A 12,225-nucleotide genomic window follows, 5' to 3' on the forward strand; every position below is an offset into this window, starting at 1 on the left:
AGAAAGTCATACAGACTGTTCCCCCATTAGGAAGCAAAGCTTTAGCAGAGCGCGAATGTCTGTGTGGCAGCGAATGCAGTTCCAAGGGACAGTGAAAACCAGCTACAGCTTTCAGTGCTGGCAGCTTTCCTGTGGGCGCAATCTCTGGACGTTTCCAATTTCACTGCCGGGCTCTGCCAGAGAGAGATACAGAGTGTTGCCCCATTACCAAGCAAAGCTTTAGCAGAGCGCGAATGTCTGTGTGGCAGCGAATGCAGTTCCAAGGGACAGTGAAAACCAGCTACAGCTTTCAGTGCTGGCAGCTTTCCTGTGGGCGCAATCTCTGGACGTTTCCAATTTCACTGCCGGGCTCTGCCAGAGAGAGATACAGAGTGTTGCCCCATTACGAAGCAAAGCTTTAGCAGAGCGCGAATGTCTGTGTGGCAGCGAATGCAGTTCCAAGGGACAGTGAAAACCAGCTACATCTTTCAGTGCTGGCAGCTTTCCTGTGGGCGCAATCTCTGGACGTTTCCAATTTCACTGCCGGGCTCTGCCAGAGAGAGATACAGAGTGTTGCCCCATTAGGAGCAAAGCTTTAGCAGAGCGCGAATGTCTGTGTGGCAGCGAATGCAGTTCCAAGGGACAGTGAAAACCAGCTACAGCTTTCACTGCTGGCAGCTTTCCTGTGGGCGCAATCTCTGGACGTTTCCAATTTCACTGCCAGGCACTGGGAGAAAGTCATACAGAGTGTTGCCCCATTAGGAAGCAAAGCTTTAGCAGAGCGCAAATGTCTGTGTGGCAGCGAATGCAGTTCCAAGGGACAGTGAAAACCAGCTACAGCTTTCAGTGCTGGCAGCTTTCCTGTGGGCGCAATCTCTGGACGTTTCCAATTTCACTGCCGGGCTCTGCCAGAGAGAGATACAGAGTGTTGCCCCATTACGAAGCAATGCTTTAGCAGAGCGCGAATGTCTGTGTGGCAGCGAATGCAGTTCCAGGGGACAGTGAAAACCAGCTACATCTTTCAGTGCTGGCAGCTTTCCTGTGGGCGCAATCTCTGGACGTTTCCAATTTCACTGCCGGGCTCTGCCAGAGAGAGATACAGAGTGTTGCCCCATTAGGAAGCAAAGCTTTAGCAGAGCGCGAATGTCTGTGTGGCAGCGAATGCAGTTCCAGGGGACAGTGAAAACCAGCTAGAGCTTTCAGTGCTGGCAGCTTTCCTGTGGGCGCAATCTCTGGACGTTTCAATTTCACTGCCGGGCTCTGCCAGAGAGAGATACAGAGTGTTGCCCCATTACGAAGCAATGCTTTAGCAGAGCGCGAATGTCTGTGTGGCAGCGAATGCAGTTCCAAGGGACAGTGAAAACCAGCTACAGCTTTCAGTGCTGGCAGCTTTCCTGTGGGCGCAATCTCTGGACGTTTCCAATTTCACTGCCGGGCTCTGCCAGAGAGAGATACAGAGTGTTGCCCCATTACGAAGCAATGCTTTAGCAGAGCGCGAATGTCTGTGTGGCAGCGAATGCAGTTCCAAGGGACAGTGAAAACCAGCTACAGCTTTCAGTGCTGGCAGCTTTCCTGTGGGCGCAATCTCTGGACGTTTCCAATTTCACTGCCGGGCTCTTCCAGAGAGAGATACAGAGTGTTGCCCCATTACGAAGCAATGCTTTAGCAGAGCGCGAATGTCTGTGTGGCAGCGAATGCAGTTCCAAGGGACAGTGAAAACCAGCTACAGCTTTCAGTGCTGGCAGCTTTCCTGTGGGCGCAATCTCTGGACGTTTCCAATTTCACTGCCGGGCTCTGCCAGAGAGAGATACAGAGTGTTGCCCCATTAGGAAGCAATGCTTTAGCAGAGCGCGAATGTCTGTGTGGCAGCGAATGCAGTTCCAAGGGACAGTGAAAACCAGCTACAGCTTTCAGTGCTGGCAGCTTTCCCGTGGGCGCAATCTCTCGACGTTTCCAATTTCATTGCCGGTCTGTGCCACAGAGAGATACAGAGTGTTGCCCCATTACGAAGCAATGCTTTAGCAGAGCGCGAATGTCTGTGTGGCAGCGAATGCAGTTCCAGGGGACAGTGAAAACCAGCTACATCTTTCACTGCTGGCAGCTTTCCTGTGGGCGCAATCTCTGGACGTTTCCAATTTCACTGCCAGGCACGGGGAGAAAGTCATACAGAGTGTTGCCCCATTACGAAGCAATGCTTTAGCAGAGCGCGAATGTCTGTGTGGCAGCGAATGCAGTTCCAAGGGACAGTGAAAACCAGCTACAGCTTTCAGTGCTGACAGCTTTCCCGTGGGCGCAATCTCTCGACGTTTCCAATTTCATTGCCGGTCTGTGCCACAGAGAGATACAGAGTGTTGCCCCATTAGGAAGCAAAGCTTTAGCAGAGCGCGAATGTCTGTGTGGCAGCGAATGCAGTTCCAAGGGACAGTGAAAACCAGCTACAGCTTTCAGTGCTGGCAGCTTTCCTGTGGGCGCAATCTCTGGACGTTTCCAATTTCACTGCCGGGCTCTGCCAGAGAGAGATACAGAGTGTTGCCCCATTACGAAGCAATGCTTTAGCAGAGCGCGAATGTCTGTGTGGCAGCGAATGCAGTTCCAAGGGACAGTGAAAACCAGCTACAGCTTTCAGTGCTGGCAGCTTTCCTGTGGGCGCAATCTCTGGACGTTTCCAATTTCACTGCCGGGCTCTTCCAGAGAGAGATACAGAGTGTTGCCCCATTACGAAGCAATGCTTTAGCAGAGCGCGAATGTCTGTGTGGCAGCGAATGCAGTTCCAGGGGACAGTGAAAACCAGCTACATCTTTCAGTGCTGGCAGCTTTCCTGTGGGCGCAATCTCTGGACGTTTCCAATTTCACTGCCGGGCTCTGCCAGAGAGAGATACAGAGTGCTGCCCCATTAGGAAGGAAAACTTTAGCAGAGCGCGAATGTCTGTGTGGCAGCGAATGCAGTTCCAAGGGACAGTGAAAACCAGCTACAGCTTTCAGTGCTGGCAGCTTTCCTGTGGGCGCATTCTCTGGAGGTTTCCAATTTCACTGCCAGGCACTGGGAGAAAGTCATACAGACTGTTCCCCCATTAGGAAGCAAAGCTTTAGCAGAGCGCGAATGTCTGTGTGGCAGCGAATGCAGTTCCAAGGGACAGTGAAAACCAGCTACAGCTTTCAGTGCTGGCAGCTTTCCTGTGGGCGCAATCTCTGGACGTTTCCAATTTCACTGCCGGGCTCTGCCAGAGAGAGATACAGAGTGTTGCCCCATTACCAAGCAAAGCTTTAGCAGAGCGCGAATGTCTGTGTGGCAGCGAATGCAGTTCCAAGGGACAGTGAAAACCAGCTACAGCTTTCAGTGCTGGCAGCTTTCCTGTGGGCGCAATCTCTGGACGTTTCCAATTTCACTGCCGGGCTCTGCCAGAGAGAGATACAGAGTGTTGCCCCATTACGAAGCAAAGCTTTAGCAGAGCGCGAATGTCTGTGTGGCAGCGAATGCAGTTCCAAGGGACAGTGAAAACCAGCTACATCTTTCAGTGCTGGCAGCTTTCCTGTGGGCGCAATCTCTGGACGTTTCCAATTTCACTGCCGGGCTCTGCCAGAGAGAGATACAGAGTGTTGCCCCATTAGGAGCAAAGCTTTAGCAGAGCGCGAATGTCTGTGTGGCAGCGAATGCAGTTCCAAGGGACAGTGAAAACCAGCTACAGCTTTCACTGCTGGCAGCTTTCCTGTGGGCGCAATCTCTGGACGTTTCCAATTTCACTGCCAGGCACTGGGAGAAAGTCATACAGAGTGTTGCCCCATTAGGAAGCAAAGCTTTAGCAGAGCGCAAATGTCTGTGTGGCAGCGAATGCAGTTCCAAGGGACAGTGAAAACCAGCTACAGCTTTCAGTGCTGGCAGCTTTCCTGTGGGCGCAATCTCTGGACGTTTCCAATTTCACTGCCGGGCTCTGCCAGAGAGAGATACAGAGTGTTGCCCCATTACGAAGCAATGCTTTAGCAGAGCGCGAATGTCTGTGTGGCAGCGAATGCAGTTCCAGGGGACAGTGAAAACCAGCTACATCTTTCAGTGCTGGCAGCTTTCCTGTGGGCGCAATCTCTGGACGTTTCCAATTTCACTGCCAGGCACTGGGAGAAAGTCATACAGAGTGTTGCCCCATTACGAAGCAATGCTTTAGCAGAGCGCGAATGTCTGTGTGGCAGCGAATGCAGTTCCAAGGGACAGTGAAAACCAGCTACAGCTTTCAGTGCTGGCAGCTTTCCTGTGGGCAGAATCTCTGGACGTTTCCAATTTCACTGAGGGGCACTGGGAGAAAGTCATACAGAGTGTTGCCCCATTAGGAAGCAAAGCTTTAGCAGAGCGCGAATGTCTATGTGGCAGCGAATGCAGTTCCAAGGGACAGTGAAAACCAGCTACAGCTTTCAGTGCTGGCAGCTTTCCTGTGGGCGCAATCTCTGGACGTTTCCAATTTCACTGCCGGGCACTGGGAGAAAGTCATACAGAGTGTTGCCCCATTAGGAAGCAAAGCTTTAGCAGAGCGCGAATGTCTGTGTGGCAGCGAATGCAGTTCCAAGGGACAGTGAAAACCAGCTACAGCTTTCAGTGCTGGCAGCTTTCCTGTGGGCGCAATCTCTGGACGTTTCAATTTCACTGCCGGGCACTGCCAGAGAGAGATACAGAGTGTTGCCCCATTAGGATGCAATGCTTTAGCAGAGCGCGAATGTCTGTGTGGCAGCGAATGCAGTTCCAAGGGACAGTGAAAACCAGCTACAGCTTTCAGTGCTGGCAGCTTTCCTGTGGGCGCAATCTCTGGACGTTTCCAATTTCACTGCCGGGCTCTGCCAGAGAGAGATACAGAGTGTTGCCCCATTACGAAGCAATGCTTTAGCAGAGCGCGAATGTCTGTGTGGCAGCGAATGCAGTTCCAAGGGACAGTGAAAACCAGCTAGAGCTTTCAGTGCTGGCAGCTTTCCTGTGGGCAGAATCTCTGGACGTTTCCAATTTCACTGCCGGGCACTGGGAGAGAGTCATACAGAGTGTTGCCCCATTAGGAAGCAAATCTTTAGCAGAGCGCGAATGTCTGTGTGGCAGCGAATGCAGTTCCAAGGGACAGTGAAAACCAGCTAGAGCTTTCAGTGCTGGCAGCTTTCCTGTGGGCACAATCTCTGGACGTTTCCAATTTCACTGCCGGGCTCTGCCAGAGAGAGATACAGAGTGTTGCCCCATTACGAAGCAATGCTTTAGCAGAGCGCGAATGTCTGTGTGGCAGCGAATGCAGTTCCAGGGGACAGTGAAAACCAGCTACATCTTTCAGTGCTGGCAGCTTTCCTGTGGGCACAATCTCTGGACGTTTCCAATTTCACTACCGGGCACTGGGAGAAAGTCATACAGAGTGTTGCCCCATTAGGAAGCAATGCTTTAGCAGAGCGCGAATGTCTATGTGGCAGCGAATGCAGTTCCAAGGGACAGTGAAAACCAGCTACAGCTTTCAGTGCTGGCAGCTTTCCTGTGGGCGCAATCTCTGGACGTTTCCAATTTCACTGCCGGGCTCTGCCAGAGAGAGATACAGAGTGTTGCCCCATTACGAAGCAATGCTTTAGCAGAGCGCGAATGTCTGTGTGGCAGCGAATGCAGTTCCAAGGGACAGTGAAAACCAGCTACAGCTTTCAGTGCTGGCAGCTTTCCTGTGGGCGCAATCTCTGGACGTTTCCAATTTCACTGCCGGGCTCTGCCAGAGAGAGATACAGAGTGTTGCCCCATTACGAAGCAATGCTTTAGCAGAGCGCGAATGTCTGTGTGGCAGCGAATGCAGTTCCAGGGGACAGTGAAAACCAGCTACATCTTTCAGTGCTGGCAGCTTTCCTGTGGGCGCAATCTCTGGACGTTTCCAATTTCACTGCCGGGCTCTGCCAGAGAGAGATACAGAGTGTTGCCCCATTAGGAAGCAAAGCTTTAGCAGAGCGCGAATGTCTGTGTGGCAGCGAATGCAGTTCCAAGGGACAGTGAAAACCAGCTACAGCTTTCAGTGCTGGCAGCTGTCCTGTGGGCGCAGTCTCTGGACGTTTCCAATTTGGCAGCCGGGCTCTGCCAGAGAGAGATACAGAGTGTTGCCCCATTACGAAGCAATGCTTTAGCAGAGCGCGAATGTCTGTGTGGCAGCGAATGCAGTTCCAAGGGACAGTGAAAACCAGCTACAGCTTTCAGTGCTGGCAGCTTTCCTGTGGGCGCAATCTCTGGACGTTTGCAATTTCACTACCGGGCTCTGCCAGAGAGAGATACAGAGCGTTGCCCCATTAGGAAGCAAAGCTTTAGCAGAGCGCGAATGTCTGTGTGGCAGCGAATGCAGTTGCAAGGGACAGTGAAAACCAGCTACAGCTTTCAGTGCTGGCAGCTTTCCTGTGGGCGCAATCTGGACGTTTCCAATTTCACTGCCGGGCTCTGCCAGAGAGAGATACAGAGTGTTGCCCCATTACGAAGCAATGCTTTAGCAGAGCGCGAATGTCTGTGTGGCAGCGAATGCAGTTCCAAGGGACAGTGAAAACCAGCTACAGCTTTCAGTGCTGGCAGCTTTCCTGTGGGCAGAATCTCTGGACGTTTCCAATTTCACTGCCGGGCACTGGGAGAAAGTCATACAGAGTGTTGCCCCATTAGGAAGCAAAGCTTTAGCAGAGCGCGAATGTCTGTGTGGCAGCGAATGCAGTTCCAAGGGACAGTGAAAACCAGCTACAGCTTTCAGTGCTGGCAGCTTTCCTGTGGGCGCAATCTCTGGACGTTTCCAATTTCACTGCCGGGCTCTGCCAGAGAGAGATACAGAGTGTTGCCCCATTACGAAGCAATGCTTTAGCACAGCGCGAATGTCTGTGTGGCAGCGAATGCAGTTCCAAGGGACAGTGAAAACCAGCTACAGCTTTCAGTGCTGGCAGCTTTCCTGTGGGCGCAATCTCTGGACGTTTCCAATTTCACTACCGGGCACTGGGAGAAAGTCATACAGAGTGTTGCCCCATTAGGAAGCAAAGCTTTAGCAGAGCGCGAATGTCTGTGTGGCAGCGAATGCAGTTCCAAGGGACAGTGAAAACCAGCTACAGCTTTCAGTGCTGGCAGCTTTTCTGTGGGCGCAATCTCTGGACGTTTCCAATTTCACTGCTGGGCTCTGCCAGAGAGAGATACAGAGTGTTGCCCCATTACGAAGCAAAGCTTTAGCAGAGCGCGAATGTCTGTGTGGCAGCGAATGCAGTTCCAAGGGACAGTGAAAACCAGCTACAGCTTTCAGTGCTGGCAGCTTTCCTGTGGGCGCAATCTCTGGACGTTTCCAATTTCACTGCCAGGCACTGGGAGAAAGTCATACAGAGTGTTGCCCCATTACGAAGCAATGCTTTAGCAGAGCGCGAATGTCTGTGTGGCAGCGAATGCAGTTCCAAGGGACAGTGAAAACCAGCTACAGCTTTCAGTGCTGGCAGCTTTCCTGTGGGCACAATCTCTGGACGTTTCCAATTTCACTACCGGGCACTGGGAGAAAGTCATACAGAGTGTTGCCCCATTAGGAAGCAAAGCTTTAGCAGAGCGCGAATGTCTGTGTGGCAGCGAATGCAGTTCCAAGGGACAGTGAAAACCAGCTACAGCTTTCAGTGCTGGCAGCTGTCCTGTGGGCGCAATCTCTGGACGTTTCAATTTCACTGCCGGGCTCTGCCAGAGAGAGATACAGAGTGTTGCCCCATTAGGATGCAATGCTTTAGCAGAGCGCGAATGTCTGTGTGGCAGCGAATGCAGTTCCAAGGGACAGTGAAAACCAGCTACAGCTTTCAGTGCTGGCAGCTTTCCTGTGGGCGCAATCTCTGGACGTTTCCAATTTCACTGCCGGGCTCTGCCAGAGAGAGATACAGAGTGTTGCCCCATTACGAAGCAATGCTTTAGCAGAGCGCGAATGTCTGTGTGGCAGCGAATGCAGTTCCAAGGGACAGTGAAAACCAGCTACAGCTTTCAGTGCTGGCAGCTTTCCTGTGGGCAGAATCTCTGGACGTTTCCAATTTCACTGCCGGGCACTGGGAGAAAGTCATACAGAGTGTTGCCCCATTAGGAAGCAAAGCTTTAGCAGAGCGCGAATGTCTGTGTGGCAGCGAATGCAGTTCCAAGGGACAGTGAAAACCAGCTACAGCTTTCAGTGCTGGCAGCTTTCCTGTGGGCGCAATCTCTGGACGTTTCCAATTTCACTACCGGGCACTGGGAGAAAGTCATACAGAGTGTTGCCCCATTAGGAAGCAAAGCTTTAGCAGAGCGCGAATGTCTATGTGGCAGCGAAAGCAGTTCCAAGGGACAGTGAAAACCAGCTACAGCTTTCAGTGCTGGCAGCTTTCCTGTGGGCGCAATCTCTGGACGTTTCCAATTTCACTGCCGGGCTCTGCCAGAGAGAGATACAGAGTGTTGCCCCATTACGAAGCAATGCTTTAGCAGAGCGCGAATGTCTGTGTGGCAGCGAATGCAGTTCCAAGGGACAGTGAAAACCAGCTACAGCTTTCAGTGCTGGCAGCTTTCCTAAGGGCGCAATCTCTGGACGTTTCCAATTTCACTGCCGGGCTCTGCCAGAGAGAGATACAGAGTGTTGCCCCATTACGAAGCAAAGCTTTAGCAGAGCGCGAATGTCTGTGTGGCAGCGAATGCAGTTCCAAGGGACAGTGAAAACCAGCTACAGCTTTCAGTGCTGGCAGCTTTCCTGTGGGCGCAATCTCTGGACGTTTCCAATTTCACTGCCGGGCTCTGCCAGAGAGAGATACAGAGTGTTGCCCCATTACGAAGCAATGCTTTAGCAGAGCGCGAATGTCTGTGTGGCAGCGAATGCAGTTCCAGGGGACAGTGAAAACCAGCTACATCTTTCAGTGCTGGCAGCTTTCCTGTGGGCGCAATCTCTGGACGTTTCCAATTTCACTGCCAGGCACTGGGAGAAAGTCATACAGAGTGTTGCCCCATTACGAAGCAATGCTTTAGCAGAGCGCGAATGTCTGTGTGGCAGCGAATGCAGTTCCAAGGGACAGTGAAAACCAGCTACAGCTTTCAGTGCTGGCAGCTTTCCTGTGGGCACAATCTCTGGACGTTTCCAATTTCACTGCCGGGCACTGGGAGAAAGTCATACAGAGTGTTGCCCCATTAGGAAGCAAAGCTTTAGCAGAGCACGAATGTCTATGTGGCAGCGAATGCAGTTCCAAGGGACAGTGAAAACCAGCTACAGCTTTCAGTGCTGGCAGCTTTCCTGTGGGCAGAATCTCTGGACGTTTCCAATTTCACTGCCGGGCACTGGGAGAAAGTCATACAGAGTGTTGCCCCATTAGGAAGCAAAGCTTTAGCAGAGCGCGAATGTCTGTGTGGCAGCGAATGCAGTTCCAAGGGACAGTGAAAACCAGCTAGAGCTTTCAGTGCTGGCAGCTTTCCTGTGGGCGCAATCTCTGGACGTTTCCAATTTCACTGCCGGGCTCTGCCAGAGAGAGATACAGAGTGTTGCCCCATTAGGAAGCAAAGCTTTAGCAGAGCGCGAATGTCTGTGTGGCAGCGAATGCAGTTCCAAGGGACAGTGAAAACCAGCTACAGCTTTCAGTGCTGGCAGCTTTCCTGTGGACACAATCTCTGGACGTTTCCAATTTCACTGCCGGGCACTGGGAGAAAGTCATACAGAGTGTTGCCCCATTAGGAAGCAAAGCTTTAGCAGAGCGCGAATGTCTATGTGGCAGCGAATGCAGTTCCAAGGGACAGTGAAAACCAGCTACATCTTTCAGTGCTGGCAGCTTTCCTGTGGGCGCAATCTCTGGACGTTTCCATTTTCACTGCCAGGCACTGGGAGAAAGTCATACAGATTGTTGCCCCATTACGAAGCAATGCTTTAGCAGAGCGCGAATGTCTGTGTGGCAGCGAATGCAGTTCCAAGGGACAGTGAAAACCAGCTACAGCTTTCAGTGCTGGCAGCTTTCCTGTGGGCGCAATCTCTGGACGTTTCCAATTTCACTGCCGGGCTCTGCCAGAGAGAGATACAGAGTGTTGCCCCATTACGAAGCAATGCTTTAGCAGAGCGCGAATGTCTGTGTGGCAGCGAATGCAGTTCCAGGGGACAGTGAAAACCAGCTACATCTTTCACTGCTGGCAGCTTTCCTGTGGGCGCAATCTCTGGACGTTTCCAATTTCACTGCCAGGCACTGGGAGAAAGTCATACAGAGTGTTGCCCCATTACGAAGCAATGCTTTAGCAGAGCGCGAATGTCTGTGTGGCAGCGAATGCAGTTCCAAGGGACAGTGAAAACCAGCTACAGCTTTCAGTGCTGGCAGCTTTCCTGTGGGCGCAATCTCTGGACGTTTCCAATTTCACTGCCGGGCTCTGCCAGAGAGAGATACAGAGTGTTGCCCCATTACGAAGCAATGCTTTAGCAGAGCGCGAATGTCTGTGTGGCAGCGAATGCAGTTCCAAGGGACAGTGAAAACCAGCTACAGCTTTCAGTGCTGGCAGCTTTCCTGTGGGCGCAATGTCTGGACGTTTCCAATTTCACTGCCGGGCTCTGCCAGAGAGAGATACAGAGTGTTGCCCCATTACGAAGCAAAGCTTTAGCAGAGCGCGAATGTCTGTGTGGCAGCGAATGCAGTTCCAGGGGACAGTGAAAACCAGCTGCATCTTTTACTGCTGGCAGCTTTCCTGTGGGCGCAATCTCTGGACGTTTCCAATTTCACTGCCAGGCACTGGGAGAAAGTCATACAGAGTGTTGCCCCATTGGGAAGCAAAGCTTTAGCAGAGCGCGAATGTCTGTGTGGCAGCGAATGCAGTTCCAAGGGACAGTGAAAACCAGCTACAGCTTTCAGTGCTGGCAGCTTTCCTGTGGGCGCAATCTCTGGACGTTTCCAATTTCACTACCGGGCACTGGGAGAAAGTCATACAGAGTGTTGCCCCATTAGGAAGCAAAGCTTTAGCAGAGCGCGAATGTCTATGTGGCAGCGAATGCAGTTCCAAGGGACAGTGAAAACCAGCTACAGCTTTCAGTGCTGGCAGCTTTCCTGTGGGCGCAATCTCTGGACGTTTCCAATTTCACTGCCGGGCTCTGCCAGAGAGAGATACAGAGTGTTGCCCCATTAGGAAGCAAAGCTTTAGCAGAGCGCGAATGTCTGTGTGGCAGCGAATGCAGTTCCAAGGGACAGTGAAAACCAGCTACAGCTTTCAGTGCTGGCAGCTTTCCTGTGGGCGCAATCTCTGGACGTTTCCAATTTCACTACCGGGCACTGGGAGAAAGTCATACAGAGTGTTGCCCCATTAGGAAGCAAAGCTTTAGCAGAGCGCGAATGTCTATGTGGCAGCGAATGCAGTTCCAAGGGACAGTGAAAACCAGCTACATCTTTCAGTGCTGGCAGCTTTCCTGTGGGTGCAATCTCTGGACGTTTCCAATTTCACTGCCAGGCACTGGGAGAAAGTCATACAGAGTGTTGCCCCATTACGAAGCAATGCTTTAGCAGAGCGCGAATGTCTGTGTGGCAGCGAATGCAGTTCCAAGGGACAGTGAAAACCAGCTACAGCTTTCAGTGCTGGCAGCTTTCCTGTGGGCACAATCTCTGGACGTTTCCAATTTCACTGCCAGGCACTGGGAGAAAGTCATACAGAGTGTTGCCCCATTAGGAAGCAAAGCTTTAGCAGAGCGCGAATGTCTGTGTGGCAGCGAATGCAGTTCCAAGGGACAGTGAAAACCAGCTACAGCTTTCAGTGCTGGCAGCTTTCCTGTGGGCACAATCTCTGGACGTTTCCAATTTCACTACCGGGCACTGGGAGAAAGTCATACAGAGTGTTGCCCCATTAGGAAGCAAAGCTTTAGCAGAGCGCGAATGTCTGTGTGGCAGCGAATGCAGTTCCAAGGGACAGTGAAAACCAGCTACAGCTTTCAGTGCTGGCAGCTGTCCTGTGGGCGCAATCTCTGGACGTTTCAATTTCACTGCCGGGCTCTGCCAGAGAGAGATACAGAGTGTTGCCCCATTACGAAGCAATGCTTTAGCAGAGCGCGAATGTCTGTGTGGCAGCGAATGCAGTTCCAAGGGACAGTGAAAACCAGCTACATCTTTCAGTGCTGGCAGCTTTCCTGTGGGCGCAATCTCTGGACGTTTCCAATTTCACTGCCAGTCACTGGGCGAAAGTCATACAGAGTGTTGCCCCATTACGAAGCAATGCTTTAGCAGAGCGCGAATGTCTGTGTGGCAGCGAATGCAGTTGCAAGGGACAGTGAAAACCAGCTACAGCTTTCAGTGCTGGCAGCTTTC

This window comes from Mycteria americana, unplaced genomic scaffold (genome assembly GCF_035582795.1).
Source record: "Mycteria americana isolate JAX WOST 10 ecotype Jacksonville Zoo and Gardens unplaced genomic scaffold, USCA_MyAme_1.0 Scaffold_52, whole genome shotgun sequence".
NCBI lineage: Eukaryota > Metazoa > Chordata > Aves > Ciconiiformes > Ciconiidae > Mycteria > Mycteria americana.